This window comes from Danio rerio, chromosome 10 (assembly GCF_049306965.1).
Source record: "Danio rerio strain Tuebingen ecotype United States chromosome 10, GRCz12tu, whole genome shotgun sequence".
Classification (NCBI taxonomy): Eukaryota; Metazoa; Chordata; class Actinopteri; order Cypriniformes; family Danionidae; genus Danio; species Danio rerio.
In genome coordinates this window covers 36,905,001-36,925,359 of record NC_133185.1, presented here as the reverse complement: position 1 = coordinate 36,925,359, position 20,359 = coordinate 36,905,001, and the positions used below count along the sequence as shown (strand labels likewise).

At 33.2% G+C, this 20,359-nt stretch overlaps 1 long non-coding RNA gene across 3 annotated transcripts in view; it reads right to left on the bottom strand.

The window, feature by feature from the left end:
• LOC141376416 (uncharacterized) overlaps positions 1-20,359 on the bottom strand; it is a 74,433-nt gene that overhangs the window by 14,812 nt on the left and 39,262 nt on the right. Inside the window, exons 2-3 of one of the 3 annotated variants that reach the window (XR_012386440.1) lie at positions 16,892-17,083; positions 5,910-6,014 (exon numbers count right to left, since the gene is read on the bottom strand). This is a non-coding gene — a long non-coding RNA (uncharacterized lncRNA). Of the gene's footprint in view, positions 1-5,897; positions 6,015-16,891; positions 17,084-20,359 lie in introns of all 3 variants that reach the window. The other 2 variants (XR_012386442.1, XR_012386441.1) reach the window with 2 other exon arrangements.

The following is a 20,359-nucleotide window of genomic DNA, read 5'->3' as shown; positions in this document are numbered from 1 at the left end:
GCCTCCTGAACGTCTACCTAGGCAGGAGTTCCAGGCATGCCAGGAGGAGGCCTCGGAGAAGACCCAGGACACGCTGGAGGGACTATGTTTGTCCGCTGGCCTGGGAATGCCTCGGGATCCCTCCCAGAGGAGCTGATGAAAGTGTCTGGGAAGAGGGAAGTCTGGGGTTCTATCCTAAGATTGTTGACTTTGCGATTCGGCCCCGGAAAAGCGGAAGAAAATGAATGAATATTTATTTAAACATTTATTTTAAAAAATATGTATATATTTAAATAGATATATAACTATGATTTTACAAAACTACAAAGCAGGAAAAAATGAAAAAAAAAAAACATTTACAGCTATGAAACAATATAGATGAATAATGAATAATTATTGATGATTAAATACCAATGTTATTTCAACATAATAAAACATCACAAGGTCATAATATGACACTGAAGACTGAAGTAAAATTCAGCTTTGAATTACAAGAATAAATAAAACATACAATTACGTTGAATAAGAAAACATTTATTTTAGATTATAATAACATCACAATTTTATAGTTTTTAACTGTATATATGATCAAATAAATCCAGCCTAGGTGAGCAGAATAGATCGATGAAGTTTAGATAATATAATAAAATAAAATAAAACAAAAAATAATTCTGATCCCAAATCTTTGACCAGTGCTATATCTGTGGACATAAACAAAAGCCACGTGACACTGTTGAGTTTTGTTATGCTTTGTTCAATTAGCCATAGAACTGTATTTAGCAAGGCTAAAGATCAGAGAAAATGGCTAAAAGCTGCTCTTCAGATCTGTCAAAGAGGCTCTGGAGTTGCAAAGGGGATTTCACATAGTCAAAGGGAGCCTCCCTTCTGAAACACGCTGACAAGCTGAAAAGAATATGTCAGACATGTGCCTGTTGGCCGCAATGGACTTTTTAACAGCTATGTAAATCACATAATTTGCACTGTTATGAAACCACTTCACAGGTTTCAAACCCAGACGCTCCAACCAAGCTAACCCAAATTTGAGCATTTTCCCCTTATTTTGACGTAAATTTCTGACAATAAAGTATCTGTCTGTCTATTCTGCTCCGTCTGCATTTCATAGGATGACGTAAAAACTGGTTGCATATGGTTAAAATTTGTTTCTCAATTAACTGATGCCACGTTACAGAGAAAAATAAGCTCGCCATCGCTGCTGCCCTCTTATCTGTATAAACCTAAATTTGCTGCGTCTCAAATGGATTTAGCTGGAGACGCAGAGATGGAAACAAGCTTTGCAAAAATAATCAGTAGCTTTTAGAAGCTGTCAGTAAATTTGGTTTGTATTATCAGCAAAGTTCCCTACGGGTTTAAGAAAATGACATTTACAAGTCAATGTCGCCGAAATAGTCCTGTAATTCCCTTTAGAATTTTATTTTCCTGAACGTAATGTCTCATTATTTAAATCATGGCTCTCTGGAATGTCACATCGCGTCCTTGGACTTTCATTTAATACAAACACAAGCAGTGTTATCTTGAGTCTCTGTTTATCAACTCAAAGTCTTCTTAGAGGACTTATTAAAGGGATTCTGAACTCTTTAAAATCAAGTTTCAGAAATACACTTTTAGAAAGAAAAAGCCTGTGAACACATGATAAAATATTTCCAGAGCAAACAGTTCGATCCCATTCAATGTCACGCGAATTCTGAACCAAACTAGAGCAACAGTGATTTTGATTCAATACTCATGAATTTGTCTAAAGCAGGCTTATCTTGGCTATTCATTCTGACATTTACCCTGACTTTGAAATCATTTTGGTTGCGTTTAACAGTCTTTGGTTTTCATTAATCAATACATTTTGGCTAAGCACAAAGTTATGTTCATTAAAAGTTATTTCATATTTCCATGTTAACCATATAAGATTAAATAAAGGTGCAGTGCAGCCAAAAATGAGAATGTCCTATAACATTCATGTTATCTTTGAAGATGTTGGTAACCAAATTGTTTTGAATAACAGTTTTGTCAATATTTTAGAATATCGAAAAAGTGCCTGTACCAGCTTAAAAGTTCATGTATATTCATTTATATGTTGAATAAAATAAAAAGAGTTTGAATTCCTATAGCTAACCTGCAAATGATACAGTAATTTGCTGTAATCATGCTTCCTGCCTTAATTTCACTATACATTTTTGAATACAACATATTACTGTGATTTTTTTTTCAGTTAAATCCTGTGAAATTATACTGATGTATTTTACTGCAAAAAAATACAGTAACATGTTGTGAAATTCTGGGAATTATTTACAGTGCAGGCAATCACGTAAGGGGCCGATCACACCGAACGCGTTTTTCTGTTCCAAAAACTAGAGACACACCACACTGCCTTTTTTGTTGACAAGAAAAAAAGAAAGATGGTGCACTTTATGTCATTAGCCAACAATTGAATCAGCTAGGTATTGTGCGTGAGTGTTGCTGTTAATATTGGTATAATTATTGGTATAATTTTAATATTTAAAATATTGTGATATTCAAGATTTGTAAGTCATACAGCACCAGATGACTCAAAACAGAAACCTCTATCGTCAAAAGTCTCCGTAGTCGTCTTGACAACACAAACACTGCTGTCACCTCAACGGAAACCCCGCCTCTGCTTTTATTTGATTGGAGAATGAAAAGACACCAGTGATGTAGTGTGTTTTCTTCTGCTCAGAGTTGACTTTTTTCAACTGCGAGCATAAAGCACAAAACAGCAAAAACGCAAGGCACGCAGGGCGCATAAGCAGTGCGCAAAATGCTCGGGCCATTAGTAAATCTTTCAAAAGATGCACCTCTCCACACAAAAAAAGCGTGTTCGGTGTGATCAGCCCCTAAAGAACCATTTTATAGCGCAAAGAACCATTTGGGATTGCAAAGAACCTTTAAAGACCTTGTTCTTTAAAGAACCATCTACACTAACAAAGAACCTTTAAAGAACCTTTATTTTTAAGAGTGTAGAGTTTTTTGCTGTGATGCCATAGAAGGCCATTTTGGGCTCTTGAAAGATCCTTTAAGTCAAAAGTTCTTAAAGAAACACCCTTTTTTAAAATACACTCATTTGCAAGTCATCTATAGCCAGTAGTGGAAAGAGTACTGAAAAATCATTGTTAAGTAAAAGTAACATTACTTGCCTAAAATTGTAGTGCTAGTAGATTAAAAGTATCTGTTGTGAATATTACTCAGAGTAAAAAGTAGCCCTTTCAAAAGTACTCAAGAGAAGTATTACACTATAAAAAGCTGATGATTTGCAAGTAATTAGTGGATATGTGTAAACGTAACATTCTGTAGTGCATTTAGTTATTGTTCAGCAGACACACAATGTCATAAGACGTTAATATTAGGTTTGATTTAGGTTGTAATGTCAGGTGAACAAAATTCAATGTCTATCCAGCGTCTAAGGACAATTTTATTTTGATGTCCAATAACGAATTCAAATGACGTTAATATTTGATTAAGTTCAGGTTGTGTTAGAAACTGACAAAAATCAAACATCGAACCAACATCTTTAACCAACGTTATATTGACGTCAAATACTGACATTTATTTATCAGGTATGACAACCAAAATCTAGCATCTGATAGACGACATAGTGGTAACATTCAAGCTGTAACATCATTAGACATTGATATTTGGTTGGTTTTAGTTTGGAAATTGACGTCAGCCTGATGTTGAGCTCTGACATCAACCTAGTTTTCTTTTTTTTTTTAAACAAAATGCAACGGCTCCATGACGTTGGGGTACAATGTCAATCTGACGTCATGTTGATGTCCTGTGCCTACTGGGTGTTTAAGGTCATTTCCGTCATCATACAGTAAACATTCATCTTCTCATCAGTGAAAAGCATCTCTGGGTCATTGCGTGTAAAGATTTTGGATATCTTCTTGGACTTTCTTTAATGCTTCCAAACAGTTTGCTGAAATTATAAATCACCCATGTCTTAAGGTAGTTCATTATGATGTGATTTACCTTCTATGTGCGATTTGACTGGACAGAAATCACAGGACTGGTTCTAATCTCCATAGACAAGAAAAAAATTTAGTAATGACTGCAAGTTGAAGTACCCATACAGCACTAAAAATGTACTCAAGGAAAAGTAAAAGTACCTTGAGTACAAGTTTTTTAAAACTACTTGGTAAATTACAATTTCTGAGAAAAAAAAACTACTCAATAACAGTAATTTGAGTATTTGTAATTTGTTACTTTACACCACTGCCTATAGCTAAACAGTTAGGTTGTACCATTTTTAAATCCATTCAGTCGATCTCGGGATTCATTCAGTCGGTCTGGCGGGAGCACTTTTATCTTAGCTTAGCATAAAACATTTAATCGGATTAAACAATTAGCATTTTGTTTGAAAATATAAAAAAGGTTGAGTGTTCTGTAGTTAGATCATGTACTAAGACCGATGGAAAGATGAAAAGTTGCAATTTTTTAGTTCGTAATGTCTACAGTGTAAAAAATTATATGATCAATTAGTCCAGACAGAGTTCTAACTGTTCTAACTTAATAATATAAGTTATGCAAGCTGTTTTAAGTCAGTTTAACTCATAAGTTCAAAGAACTCATAAGGTTAATTTATTTCAACTTAAAAATTTAAGGCAACCACGATTTATTTTACAGTGTAGTAACTATACGCTCATTCTGGCGTACAAAACAAGAAACTTACTCATCTCTGTTATCTAGTTACCTACCATGGGGACTATTTTCAGGCACTGTGCAATAGGCCTATCATTGAGCCTGCTGAGAGTTCCAAGCCATTTTAATTAAAAAAGCATTTGATGAGGGAATAAATTTAAAAGCTTCCATCCTTATTTTAAAATATCAAGTCATCTTAAGACCACCATTTTGGTCCAAGGTTCCTGGTTAATGACCAATAAAAGTAATAATACACAATAATATATTAGTATTACATGTGTTCATATTTTTCAGTTCAGTTGGTGTTTCTGTGAGGAGTTTGCATGTTCTCCTTTCGTTCAAGTGGGTTTCCTCCGGGTGCTCCGGTTTCCCGCACAGTCCAAAGACATGTGGTATAGGTGAATGGTGAATTGGGTAGGCTAAATTGTCCGTAGTGTATGAGTGTGTGTGTGGATGTTTCCCAGAGATGGGTTGCAGCTAGAAGGGCATCCACTGCGTAAAAAAGTGCTGGATAAGTTGGTGGTTTATTCCACTGTGGCGACCACAGATTACAGTAATAAAGGGACTAAGCCGTCAAGAAAATGAATGAATGACTGAATGAATGAATAGCAGTGCTGCATGCTTGGGTCATATTTCGATGACGACCTCCTACATCAGCAATGCAGAAATCAAAGAATCCCTGCAAAATGATGGATTTGCTGAATCTTGATCTTTAGTTTGGCCTTTCACACTTGCCAGTGTTCCCATATTTGTGTGCAGGCTGATGTGTTTCAGGTATTTTCTTACACACCCAGACCCACAGCAAGTAAAACAGTCTGAAATGCCAAAGAAAGATGGCGGTTTGCTCTTTTTTTTAATAATGTATTAGTTCAGGCTGTTTCAATAAGAAACAGAAACCATCTGTTATGAAAATGGCGCATTTTAAAAATCATTTGCACAAAATAAGATTCAGTGGTTTCGACCGCTGCATAATGTTAATTACAGCTGAAATCTGATTATGGGTCAGTTTATTTTCGGCAGCTGAAAGAGACACTCTTCAGTGGCGAGACCCCTGTCTGAAATCATATTTTCGTCAGCCGTAATCACATTTAAGTTGCGGCGCTTTGGCTAAAAGCGTCTCTCCAGAAAGTTTATAAGGGATCTTTCTGTTTTACACAGCTCAGTTCTGCTCCATTAGCTAACGCCGCACGCCTGCTTCATGCTGTGGCTCTGTCTGCAGTCTCCTATCATCCCCAGTCAAATAAACTCACCAGTCCACTTACTGTATTATTATGGCCAATTAGGCCGCTGAACATCATGCACTGATTTGAAGAATGTAGCTCTCAACCTTATTTCGGAGTACTGGATTCCTGTCATTTGCCCCTTTCCTAAAAAATAAAACCCAGAACAAAACTGTCTAATTGGCATCATTAATGTCTTAGTGATACTCAAACACAAGCATTTCAGACAGTGTTTAGACATATTATCTGTTATTATTGCAACATCATATTTAAATTCTTCATATTACAGTTCTCTTTTTTAAATATGCCATGTGCAAGTATGTAAACATGTGCATATCAAATAGGGCTGCACAATATATCGTTTCAGCATCGATGTCGCAATGTACGAATCTGCAATAGTCATATCGCAGCATCTGCAATGTTGAGTTTGGATTATAATTAACCTGTTCATAGCATGTGGTTTGTGTCAGAAACAGTTTCCAAACCCTAACAGTATAATATTTGTATTTAGATGTGTTTTTAAGACCTGCGACTGTGTAAGATTTTAAGCAAATGTAAACCAAGAAGTTATAAAGTATAAAGCTTTCACAAAGATTAATTTGAAATAATTATTTTTGCAATGAAGACTCTACAAAGTTATTTTGAATATGATTATTACATTTTTACACCAAAATAATGTTTGATTTGACAGAAAACCATAAAAAAAAAATTTTCATTTGAATCTTTGTTCTGCTGTGTTTATGCTTGCAATTAATTTTTTAATATATTTTATGCATGATTCATTCAAAATAAACCCAATCAATCTTAAAGTGATAGAGTTATAAGTCAATGTTGTGAAATGATATTCATATCGCAATATATATTGCAGACAAACAAAATATTACAATGTCCATTTTTTTCAATATTGTGTAAATAATAAATAATAACACACAGTTTTTACGCTGAAGTGCAATAAAATGACTACAGGATAGGGACAAAATTATAAATAATTTAATTATTATTATTATTATTAATAATAATAATAATCAAATAAAAATTGTAAGTACACCTCAAAACTGATATTCTCACATATATATTCACTTCTATGGGCAATTAAAATTAATTAAAAATATTACATATTAAATAAATGTAACAGAATTAAATTCTTAATAAAGGCCAGCATGGTGGCACAGTGGGTAACACAATCGCCTTACAGCAAGACAGTCGCTGGGCATGTTCTCCCCGTGTTGGAGTGGGTTTCCTCCGGGTGCTCCGGTTTCCCTTACAAGTTGACCATAAATCCTAAATTGACCATAGGATATGTGTGCTGACAAAAATAAGGACCAAATTAATAATAATATAATTAATAATAATAATAATTATAAAAAATTCTAATTATATCACAAAAATGATATTCTCAAACATACATTCACTTCCATGAGCAATTAAAATGAGTAAAACCACAACATATTAAATTAATTTAACAGAATTAAATTTATTAAAATACAAACAAATCTATGAATTGATATATATATATATATATATATATATATATATATATATATATATATATATCATTGTTTAATACAGTAAGTTCACATAAAATCTATTTATTCAATATCATTTTATCCTAAAATTACTATTAAATTTCTATATTTTCAAAGATTCATTCAAGTTACTTAGAAATATTCCTGTTTTGCTGAACCCAAAGGTCTCAATTTCATTTTGTGCACCATAATAAAGTTCATTATACATGAAGGTCTTCATGAATTTGCATAAAAATATATTCACACATTTTAAACAAAAATAGACAAAACCAATATTTTCATTTAAACTTAGAGCTTAATTAGCAATAGAGGTCAATAGTTTGTAAAAAAAAAAAAAAAAAAAAAAAAAAAAAGCCTTCAATGCAACACCATACATAAATACAGAAAACTGCACAGAAAACTTTGTATCCAACACCATCACAGATCACACACACACACATATTATCTAAAACACAAGATTTGTCTCATCATAGCTGAAATGAATCTGATTTAGCGCTTTAAACTCTTCTCCCGGGCATCTTGAAGGCACGTTGCCCATGGTTTCACAACCTGGTAGCAGTAGTGAGGAATTGAGGAGCATCTTTGATAGCCAAGATTAAATTGAGAAAAGCATTAAAGCCTAAATGTGATTAGGTGAGGCGTAATCGAATCAAAATGAGCTTGTGAGAGTTGGCCCTGCGTCACCGATTCAACACAATTTCCTGGAGAGTGAAGGGATAGACAGCAGTCGACGGAATATGATCAGACAAAACACACCACAACAGACAGAACGGAGAGACACTGCTAACAACACCACAGGATCATTTCATGTACTCCTGAGTGTAATCGTTAGAGCTGCGAGACTGATAGCGATCATGATTTGAAGAACAATCTTAAATTACTAAATGATAACAATTGGGCTGTTTCTTTAGAAAGTAATTTGAGGACTTCAAATGAGCACTTTAAAATTTACATAAATACTCCTGTATAGGTGGAGAATGTAAAAAATTTTTTTGCCATTGAATAATTTGAAAAGAGACTAATTTATACATAAATGGAACAACTCTTTTTAGGATTCACTGAACTAGAGTTCTGCACGGGACTGATTTTTGAAATCCTGCTCCCGCCTGCTCAAACTAGGTTTTATTCCGCACATGACCGTTCCCGCTAAAAGAAGATCTGGTTTTCAAAATCTCACATTTAAATTGGGTACTACAAAAAGAGAGAGATAACAGATAAAACTGTATGTTGTGCAAGGATTGTAAGCTAATTGTCAGTTTTCTTTGCCCCTTAGGTCCCGTGTACACTAGTGCAATTTAGTTTTAGAACAGCGTTTTAGATCAAAAACGATCCGCGCCCACACTAGCGTTTCACCTAGTGTCTCTGAACATATCTCCGTCCACACTACGCCACCAAAAACGTATATCACGTGACCAGTCGCGCACTCTGGGCATGCGCATTCTAGTATAAACAGAAAGCATGCGTCTCGCTCGGCATTTTGTTATTTTTAGTCAACAAACGCCGGTTGAACATTAAACGCGATGGCAAAGAAAGCAAGAGGGGTATTTTGTGGACAGACGTCGAGGTCGAGTTGTTACTAAACATTACAAATGAATCTCTGCACAATGGCGCCTAAAACAGACAACAGTGCAAACAACACTCCAATCTTGGTGCCCATGTTGTTGTTTACAGTACTGTCTTCCGGTAGCGTTAAATCCATGTGTTATAGTCATGTGATAGGGACTTAATGAATAATAGAAGGATACGCAATGACACAAAAGCCCCAATCAGGTAGTGAATATCAGCAGTCCCCCCTACGTTTTCAAATGTCTTCGTTTTTCCTCATCCACACTGAAACAGAGCAGCAGCATTTTAGAATGAAAACGGCCTCTCCAGCGTTTTCAAAACGCTTCGTTTTCGGCGCTCGAGAACTCCGGCGTAGTGTGGACGGATGGCAAAACCGTAGCAAAACTTATACGTTTTAAAACGAAAACGCATTAGTGTAAACGGGGCCTTAGTGATGAGACATGATGCAGTGTTACACCTGTGGTTCAAGTTTGAAGTCTGCTTTAAGAAATCTGGTCGAGTTTCACATCTCCCATGGTACAGTCGTGGGACCCGGCCAGATTTCTTGCTGCACGGGAATAAATTTCCACGTTGCAAGAGCTCAAGTTTAAGGTGGCACTCATGTATCACAAAGGAGGAAACCAAACTGACATTTAGCCTACAATCCTTGTACAACCTACAGTTTTATCTGTTATCTCTTTTTTTTGGTAGTACCCAATTTAAACCAGAGATATGAAAACCAGATCTACATTTAGCTGGAATGGTCAGGTAGAAAATGGGGCTGGTCGGGCGGCATGTGAACAAAAGCTGAATATACTGTACGGCGGGATCGGTTGGGTGGGGAATAAAACCTTGTGGAAGCGGAATAAAAAAAATCAGTCCAACGCAGACCTCTAGTTTCAGTCTTGTGATTGCTGCCTTGTGACTTGATGTGGGTTATTTAACAGGAAACTGACTGTTTTTTAATGCAAGCTGAAGGACAGCACATCTTGACTTTGCTCTCCCATGTTGGTAAAGCCCACTCTGAAGACCGCTATGCAGATGAAGCATGCACAAACTGTGTGAGAAAAAAGCTGTGCAGAAAGCACTGGTTGTGCGTTCAGCATGTGTAACAGTAGCGAAAACTGGCTGTACCAGTGTTCAATAAGAATGGGGAAATCACAGATATGCTGTTCCAAAACAACATAAGGACTCTGGAGGGCTATATGGTTAGACCGCACGCTCCTGTTTAAATTACACTAGAGTTACCAACTGCTACAGCTTTTTTTTTTTTTTTTTTCGGAAATGTATTCCCGCACCGCAAGAATGCAGACCTCCACACTGAATTATTTAAGTGATTTGTTAAAGAATGCATATTCATGCAGTAATTCAAGACGTTAATGATGAGTGAGTCACTGAATAATTTATCCTGGTATTTGTTGAAAAATTGCTCCATGATGAAACCAGTGAAGTCTGTATAGTTCATTCAAAATATTTATTCCAAAATGCATATTCATACAGTTGTGAAATAAGTTAATTATTAATAGAGATTTGTTCATAAATGTCAATTTATAAAATATTGAAACAAATTACATATTTACCAGTGAGTCATTTAATAATTTCAAGAGATTCTTTCAGATTTGATCATTTATACAATTCTGAAGCAAGTCTTTATGAGTAAATCATTGAATAATTTCTTTAAGAAATTTGTTGAAAAAGTTCATTTATGCAGTAATGAAACAAGGTAAATCTTGACGATTCACTGAATAATTAATTCTAATGATTTGGAATAAAAATAAACCTTTATCTAGTGCTGCAAAAACAGCATGATTAATCAAGAGATTCGTTAAAACCACTGATTCATCATGATGAAACAAGAAGTCTTTATGAGTCATTGAATCATTCATTCAACAGATTTGTTAAAAATACTGAGTAATTAAAAAAGTGGAAGTCTTTATAAGTAGCCGAATAGTTCTTTTTAAAGATTTGTTGATAATTGCTTATGTTGTGGGTTGTGATGGTCGCGAGAACACACTGAAGGGGGGCCATTGCGGAACCGCCTATGACATTTTATACCCGCACAATCATGTTCTGAACCACCAAATTGTCCAAAATCTGGCAAAACTGTTCCTGAGTGAAGTCTTCTCCCCACATTCGCGTGGGTTTACTCCGGGTGCTCTGGATTCCCCCACAGTCCAATGACAATTGGTACAGGTGAATTGGGAAAGCTAAATTGTCTGTAGTGTGTGTGTGTGTGTGTGTGTGAATGACTGTGTATGGATGTTTCCTTGAGATGGGTTGCAGCTGGAAGGGCATTCGCTGCGTAAAACATATGCTAAATAAGTTGGTGGTTTATTCTGCTGTGGTAACCCCAGATTAATAAAGGGACTAAGCCGAAGAAAAAAAACTGAATGACTGAATGCTTATTGGTAATTAACCTTTAACTAGTGCTGCAAAAAAATAAAAAAATAAATGAAAATAAAGTTCAATACAACTAAAGAGTTTTTGCATTCTGTCATGAACAAAGAAAGGTTTCATGAGAGAATCATTCACTCAAGCAATTTGTTCAAAATACTGATTCATTCAGGAATGAAAGAAGTGTCATCTTTATAATTGAACAGTTTGTTTAAGAGATTTGTTAAAAAACACCTAATTTGTTAAGTAATGAACTGACCTTTAATCACTTTTTGACTGCAAACAACCTTCATGATTAATCAAGAGATTTGTTCAAAACACTGATTCCTAGTTTGATGAAACAAGTTAAGCCTTTGAGTGAGCAACTGAATTGTTCATTCAAGAGATTTGTTCAAAACAAAGATTCATCCTTGGATGAAACAAGTTAATCCTTTGAGTGAAAGATTGAATCATTCATTCAAAAGATTAGTTCAAAACACTGATCATTCTTTTATGAAACAAGTTAAGCCTTTGAGTGAGTGACTGAATCATTTATTTAAAAGATTTGTTCAAAGGACTGATTCATCTATTAATAAAAGCAGTAAAGTCTTTCAATTACCTGAACATTTTGTTTAAAAGATTTGCTAAAACACACTCATTTATCTAACTTTTATTTTTAATAAGAGTTTTTTTTTTTTCAAAGTTTTATTTATAACTCTAAATTCATCCGGAATTGAGCAGCTATAATAAATGTCATCCCTCATTTGATTTTTGGAGACAGAAGGTCCAAAAGTTTGCAGTTTTCACTTTTTTCTGAGTCAAAACTTTCAGAAAATACTTTTGAGTGCGTGAGAGAAAATAACCTTCATAATGTCCATCTTCTAAAGAGTCTGAACGCAGCATCAGAGCCATTTGGGTAATTTCCCTGAGTAACGTTAACTATTACCAAACCGCATGATGGCATTATCTTCCACGCAGGAATATTAACCATTGTGCAACAGCTTTATTACATCTGCTTTTTTTTTTTTTTCGCTAGCCTCTGATTGAAATAATATCTCTTGCTTTTCATAAAGACCAAATTACAATCTGAAGAGAGAGGAACCGGGCTCCGGGTCTGCATGAGCTAAAACCAGCCCGCTAATAAAGATTGACCTTTAACTAGCGCTGCAAAAAAACTCTCATGATTAGTCCTTTTATTCGCGTTCACACTTTCAATGGCGCACTCTTATCCCCATGTTTCCCACTTTGTATCTTTTAACAGACAGAGCAATTATTGGCCTTTCCATTAGGCTCAGGAGAGCTTCATTCACTCTCCGTCCAGCACTGCTTTTAAACAGACACGTTTTGTTCTCAGAAAAAAAAAAAAGAGTGGAGTGCCGGAGACAGACAGACATGAGAAATCATCATATCACAGCATCTGAAGTGCTACATCCACCCACCTACTTTCCAAATGAACGCAACAAGTACTCGTACATAAGAACCTTTTAGTGGTGAATGTTCTGCTCTTGGTGGATCTGCTGGTCTTAAAATATACTCTGAGTCCCACTGTCTGAGACCATTAGTGAAGACGCTGCCATCTTACACTTATCCGGCTTATTTAATACGATTTGCATTACAAATCACTATAACAATTTGGGTAACGCTTTGGGTAATTTTTAAAATTGACATTACATTTCTTAGTATTTGCTTTAAACAAGTTACGTGTTAAACAATGATAAAACATCACCGTAGTCGCATTCTTTTATATTCATATTTAACTTAATTTAATTATATTTAATTTAATTGTATTTAATTTGTTTTGGAAATGTACAAGTTATAATTATGAATTAGGACTGCACAATATATCGTTTTAGCATCGATATCGCAAAATGAGAATCTGCAGTACTCACATTGCAGGATGTCAAGCAGTTTCAAGTGAACTGGAAATGTTTAGTCACAAGAAATGATAATTGATCCAGTAATGAAGTGACCTTTAACAAGTGCTGGAAAAATTAAATAAAAAATAAACTTCATTATAACTAAAGAGATTTGTTCAAAAACATTGATTCATCCAAAGATGGAGCAGGTGAACTTTTCAGGAGAGAGTCATTGAATCATTCATTCAAGTGATTCATCTAGTAATGAAAGTGGAAACTTTATATGTAACTGAACAGTTCTTTTAAGAGATTTGCTGAAAATATTCATCTATCCAGTAATGAAGTGACCTTTAACTAGTGCTGCAAAAACACTTCATGATTGCTTAAGAGATTTGTTAAAACCACAGATTCATCCAGGGATGAAAGTAAAGTCTTAATAAGCGAGTCATTGAATGATTCGTTCGACAGATTTAAAAAAAAAACTCATACATGCAATAACGAAACAAGTCTTTATGAGTGAGTCATTAAATTGATCATTCACAATATTTGTTATAAAATGCAAATTCATCCAGTAATTAAAAAAGTGGAGTCTTTATAAGTAGCTGAATAGTTCTTTTAAGAGATCATTAAAAAAGGTCAGTTTATTCAGTACTGAAGTGACCTTTACCTACATTCATTCATTTTCTTTTTGGCTTAGTCCCTTTATTAATCTGGGTTCGCCATAGCGGAATGAACCACAAGACCTTTAACCACGCCCCCCAAAAAAAGTATTAAAAAAACCCTCTGAATTGTAAAATATATTTGTATATATACCTAAAATAATTGTCTAACTAGAAAGAAAATCACATTTATCATTTAAAATGCATTTAGAAACAGTTGAGTTCCCCCTCCCCTTCCTCAAAGTGGTTCGGTCCACTGTGTGCTTTCCCTCATCTCACCTCCTCATACAAACACACATGACAGGTGTGCGGCTGCGGCTGAGTTAATGTTGAATTTCAGTAAGTAAGTAGGGGATTTATATGCATCTTAAATAAAGCGATTCTCTTCAATGTAGTTAATACAGACTCGTTCATAAATTATTCGCGGCAAAAATGCTGATTACCGATGTAATTCTCCATGAATCTGCTGTATTAGCGATTAAAAATTACTTATCTAGTTAACGTTAGCTTGTGTTAACGCTAAAGCCGTTTCCCACGCATTGCTTCATTTGTGACGACTTGGCATAATGTTAACTTAACATTAACGACCACAATTAGCATATTGTTTAGTTGTGTATTTGCTAAATGAGCACTGTGCACACTAACCCCACTGTATTTTTGTATAATCGGTTTCTATTCTGTTTTAAGTGACTCAATTAATTTGAAATTAAAATGTTAACCTTTTTTAATCCTTTGTTTTTATTGTTGTGATTATTTTTATGATAGTTTTGCATTCTTTATGTTTGAATTACCATTGTGTATAAAATGTGCTACAGCATAAATAAACTTGCACTGCAGTGTCATGTATTGGATAAAATGACAGAGAAAATAGACATAAGATCAAACGCCAAAAGTACAAAAAGTTCACATATTAAGGCAATTTGGCTTTAAGAATGAGTGCTTATGAAAATACTAATGTCACAATATCAATCACAGGCAAAGGAGAAAAAAATGATTGAGGAACAGGCAGAGCAGGGTCAGTCAGATGTACAGTGTCAGGTAAGGGTGTTGTGCTTTTATTGAAGTGATAATGATAATTCTTTTGGGGTGAACAAATTTTTTTTTAATGTTTTTTTTTGAGTTGTGGCTGTTTGGCAGATTTCACAGGCTCAATGATTTACAATATGATCGTTCATTTTAACAAGTGTAATGTAAACAAGTTAGCTATTATGAGTATGGAAAATGTATTTTCCTGCATTTATTCTGCTTCAGGAGTCAGTCTGTTGACTAAACAACAACAGACGATGCAATAAATAGTTTTGAAGAAAAATTTGCTTTGTCGTTGAACCTGAGAACATTTTTTAAAATAATCATAATGACGTAGTCTCCGTGCTATAAAAATAATGATGAAACCATTTTTAAATCGCGGGAACATATCTTTATTAGTACAATTCGGCTGTATTATTTGGGTCCCCTTCAAAAAAATGGTCGAAAGAAATTTTATATTTATTGTCCCTCCCTACTGTTAAATCAGATTTACTCCCATGCCTTTAATTAGTGCTGGAAAAAAATAAATAAATAAACTTTATTATAACTAAAGAGTTTTGTTGAAAAACATTGATGTCAAGCACTTTCAAGTGAACTGGAACCATTCAGTCACAAGAAATTATACATTTTGCCACTTTAATAAAGATTAATTGTTTAATTATTACATAAAATATTATACTGCGCTCTTTTAAATTTAATTATTGAATTTCTGTACAATAATTCTGTTAGAAAACCACAAAGCATTGTTTATTTCATTTTTATACTAGCTCTATTGTTTTCACTTGTACTTTATTTTATTCATTTATATATATACTTTTATTTTACGTTTTTGGTATATTTTTGTATGTTTCATGCAGATGCACGCAAGTATATATATATATATATATATATATATATATATATATATATATATATATATATATATATATATATATATATATATATATATATATAAAGGGAGCAAGCCGAAAAGAAAATGAATGAATAAATGTATAAATATTAATTATTTAATTTATTTAAAACATTTTTTAATCATTTTTGCACATTTTAAGCAGCTACTTACTTTTTACTCCGGTAAAAAAATCATCCCAATTAATGTAAAACTCTGAATTCTTTCCAAATAGAATCATCTTGTGATATTATATTTATATCGCAATATTAATTGCAGAAAAACTAAATATTGCAATGTCAGTTTTTTCCAATATCACATAGCCGTTATAAACTATATAATTGTTATTTTTTAACATTATATGACCTGGCTTTCAAAATATATCAATCTAATTTATTTGATTTTATTTACTAGTAAAACTTTATTTATTTATTTATTTATTTAATATAAAACATATTATGGACATGCTACGGAAAAAGTTTATAATGAGGTTGCTATTTTTAAATCAGTAAATTAGGTATATTATATTATATTATATTATTTACAATAAGGATAGGTTTCAAATAAAAATTTTACTTTTCAAGTGAAACATACAGTATCATATTATATTGTGTAAAACTATTTCAATAAATATTAACTACATCAAGAGGCTATAACAACTGTTTAAAATAAGATAATAAAATAACTAGCATTTTCTTCATTGATTAGCAAAAAACATTGCTAAAAATTTCTTGCAGTATTTATATGTATTTATATGCAATACCACATGATATTATTTTTTGATAGTCGTCAATTTGCTTACAAAAAAATAAATAAAAAATGGAAGTACTCTGTAAAAAATGCCGGGTTCCACACAATTCCTTCATGTTGTCCCAACACAAATCGATTAAATTAACTTTATCGTTTTTTACAAATTCAATTAAGTTTAACATAAAACAATTAGAGTTGTCCCGCCAAAAAACTTTAGACTTGTGTTGTTTCAGCAATTTTAAATAAGTGGTTTCAACAAGTAATTTTAGGAGTATACAAGAAAAAATCCAAAACCTACAGTAGATCTATAAATGTTACTATCTATAATGTACCATTATTCTTGTGACTATGATCTAATGCAATGCAAGGCAAGCCTTTCACATTTAATTCTAATACAAACCTTAAAGGACAAGTATCAGCCCCTCGACTCAACAGCAAACATGTCCTGCATCTCCAGAGAGCGACGGATGACTCTGGTTACTGTGTTGTGGGTCTAAATCGGGCCTGTCCGGGCCTGTCTCCTCATCTGGGTCTAATCCACAGCTCCAGCAAGGTAATTAGCTGGTGTTTCACAGCTGGTGTCTAAATCCCTCTGCAGAGCACAAGATACAGTGAACACGTTACTCACAGTGTCTTTTACTGCATTAAAGCAGGGCTCCACACCCCTCATTATAACCTGTTGTTCTTATTTCAATAATTTGTGCTCGCCTGCGGGGAAACTAATTTTCTGTGCCACGGGAAGGATTTCAGAGTGTGGATGGGATTCTTATTCACTGAGAAACTATGCATGATTAAATTAAAGGAGTGAAAAAAAGAAAAAAAGTTTGAATTTGTTTGATGGGTCGTGATGTCATTCATTCACTTTGGAATGTTGGAATGTTGTAGGAAATGTGACTGCAGTTTAAATTATTTGTATTGAATACTGCATTTTGAGATTTTAGAAATTAGTTTGTTTCTTGCGCTTAATTTTTCATGCTTAAAATAAAATAAAGGAAAATAAAATAAAACATAATAATGTGATGGTAAAGCAGATTTTATAACTGTTTGGAGTTGATAAGATTTTTTAAATAAGTTTGTTTTTTAAATTTCTTTTGCGTAATAAAATAAAAATACAGTAATTAGTAAACAAATAAATTAAAATAAAAAATAAATAATTAATTAAAACAAAAATATAAAATAAAAATAAATCAAATAAAAAAAAAAATTGAAAAAATTAATAAAATACATAAATAAATAAATAAAAATATTGTGATGGTAAAGCAGATTTTCATATTTAAAGCAGAAGTTTTTTTTATTTGTTATTTGTTCATATTTAAAGCAGAAGTTTTTTTTTATTTGTTATGCTTGAAAAAATAAATAAATAAATAAATAAATAAATAAATTAAATAAAAAAACAATATAAAAATAAATAAATAAAATATTGTGATGGTAAAGCAGATTTTATAACTGTTTGGAGTTGATAAGATTTTTTTAATATATATTTTTTTATTTCTTTTACTTAATAAAATAAAAATGCAGTAATTAGTAAATAAATAAATTAAAATAAAATAAATAATTAAAACAAAAATATTAAATAAAATTAAATAAAATAAAAATAATTAAAAAAATTATAAAATAAATAAATAAATAAATTAATTAATTAATTAATTAATTAAATAAAAAAATAAAATACAAAAAAATAAATAAAATATTGTGATGGTAAAGTAGATTTTATAACTGTTTGAAGTTGATAAGATTTTTTACATTTGTTTTTTGAATTTCTTATGCTTAATAAAATAAAAACATTTTATGTCCCCTCACAGCAAGAAGGTCGTTGGTTCGAGCCTCGGCTGGGTCAGTTGACGTTTTTGTGTGGAGTTTGCATGTTCTCCCCGTGTTCGTGTGGGTTTTCTCCGGGTGCTCTGGGTTTCCCCCACAGTCCAAAGACATGCGGTACAGGTGAATTGGGTAAGCTAAAATTGTCCGTAGTGTATGAGTGTGTATGGATGTTTCCCAGTGATGGGTCCCAGCTGGAAAGGCATCCGCTGCGTAAAACATGCTGGATAAGTTGGCGGTTCATTCTGCTGTGCCAACCCCAGATTAATAAAGGGATTAAGCCGAAAGAAAATGAATGAATGAAAATAAAATGAAATAAATACATAAATAAATAAAAATTAAATAAATAAAAATAAATAAAATAGCAGTGTGACACGCTCGCCGCTTCCAGGCACAGCCAGTTGAAAATATCTTTAGAATGCTGCGTCACGTGACAAGAACTGACTGATCAGCTTTATATTTTGTATGGAATATTCACATTTCGATAGACTAATTATCTCAGACAAATACTGCAGTGATTTATCCGTAAATAAAACTTGCATCAGAGTTGCAGCATTGTTTTGTCAGCTTGTCATCCTCTGAGAAAACAGTTGATAGTCCCCTATAGCAATCCCCCACCCCCGGGCCATAGTTAAATGGTCAAGCATTGAGTGGTCTGTGGTGAGAAAAAGGTTGGGGACCAGTGATGTGCAGTAAATGAATATAACTGGCTGACATGCTAAATACAGCAAAGCGGTTTTAATTCATTTTTACAAATTTGTTGTATTTTCATAATCACAAAGCAAAAATGTCTCAGTTTTTTTTAACAAATGAAGCAATATTTCATCAGTAAGGAATGGAAGGCTTGTGTGTCAATGAGATTTTCACCTGTTTTCTCATCATGACAGGTGAATCATATTTCTCATGAGTTCTACAGCAATGTTTAATACTTACGGTTAGTGGTTTGTTCCCTACAACCCCAAGTATGAGCAACAGCATTAGTCATACCTGTCTTTGCAAGCACCACTGATCATCATTAATCCCATTATCATTATTCACAATGAAGGTTTTCTTTGGTAACCCAGTAGCAGCACAAACAGAAACGGTTCAAGCGCGCATTCAGCTGCTGATTGTATATGGAGATTTCAGTATCTATTGTTCATTACAGTGAATCCACCCTTCAGGTTTTCATGTTCCTGAACAGAGCTGGAGCTGCAGGCTGTGTGTGTTATGTCGTTACCATGGCAATATATGATGATTAAAAGTTCTACATGTGAGCTCCTATGGGACAGACAGCAGATTCCTATCAGCCCATTAAGACGGTGAAGCAATCAGAAAAGCCCAGGGTGGATTTGTTCAACCTGACAGCATGATTTACACTTACTGTAAATCATGTAAAAGAGTCAAATCTCACAGAGAAAATGGAAACTAGACTTAGAGACGCATTAGATATAATATAATTTATTAATTTAATAATAATTTAACCTAGAGAAGTAAAAAAAAATGATTTTTATTAACATTTTAATAGTTTAAAGTGTTATATTATCTTGGTTGTTGTTGTATGTTATGCTACAAAACCTTGTAATGAATTAGCCATGGATTTTATTGTGGAAGTTTTACAGGCTTATTTTTCTATATATTATACATTATATAATTTCAACTGCTATAATGTCAATAAACGTCACTTTGTTAAATTGCAGAGTAGAATTTTTTAACATCAAAAGTCGACATAGCAGAGATCAACATCCCATAATGCAATTCATAACCTTAAATAATAAAAAAAACACTTGTGAATCACAAAATACGGAAACTATTATTATATATGAACTGTTAGCAGATATTTTTACAGTGTATAAATTATGGTACTAAAATAGCATTGACTGAAAATGACATTTTTAATGAACAGTAAATCTGAAGTACACTGTTAAAACAGTATATGGTCAATACGTCACGACAACTTGTTTTTATGCTTATCATAACGGTTTTAATTAAGTTAATTTTGTTTAAAAAGGAATAAATAAATGCTGCTTTGAAATATTTGAATGTAATTTAATTAAAAAAGATTCATATGGTT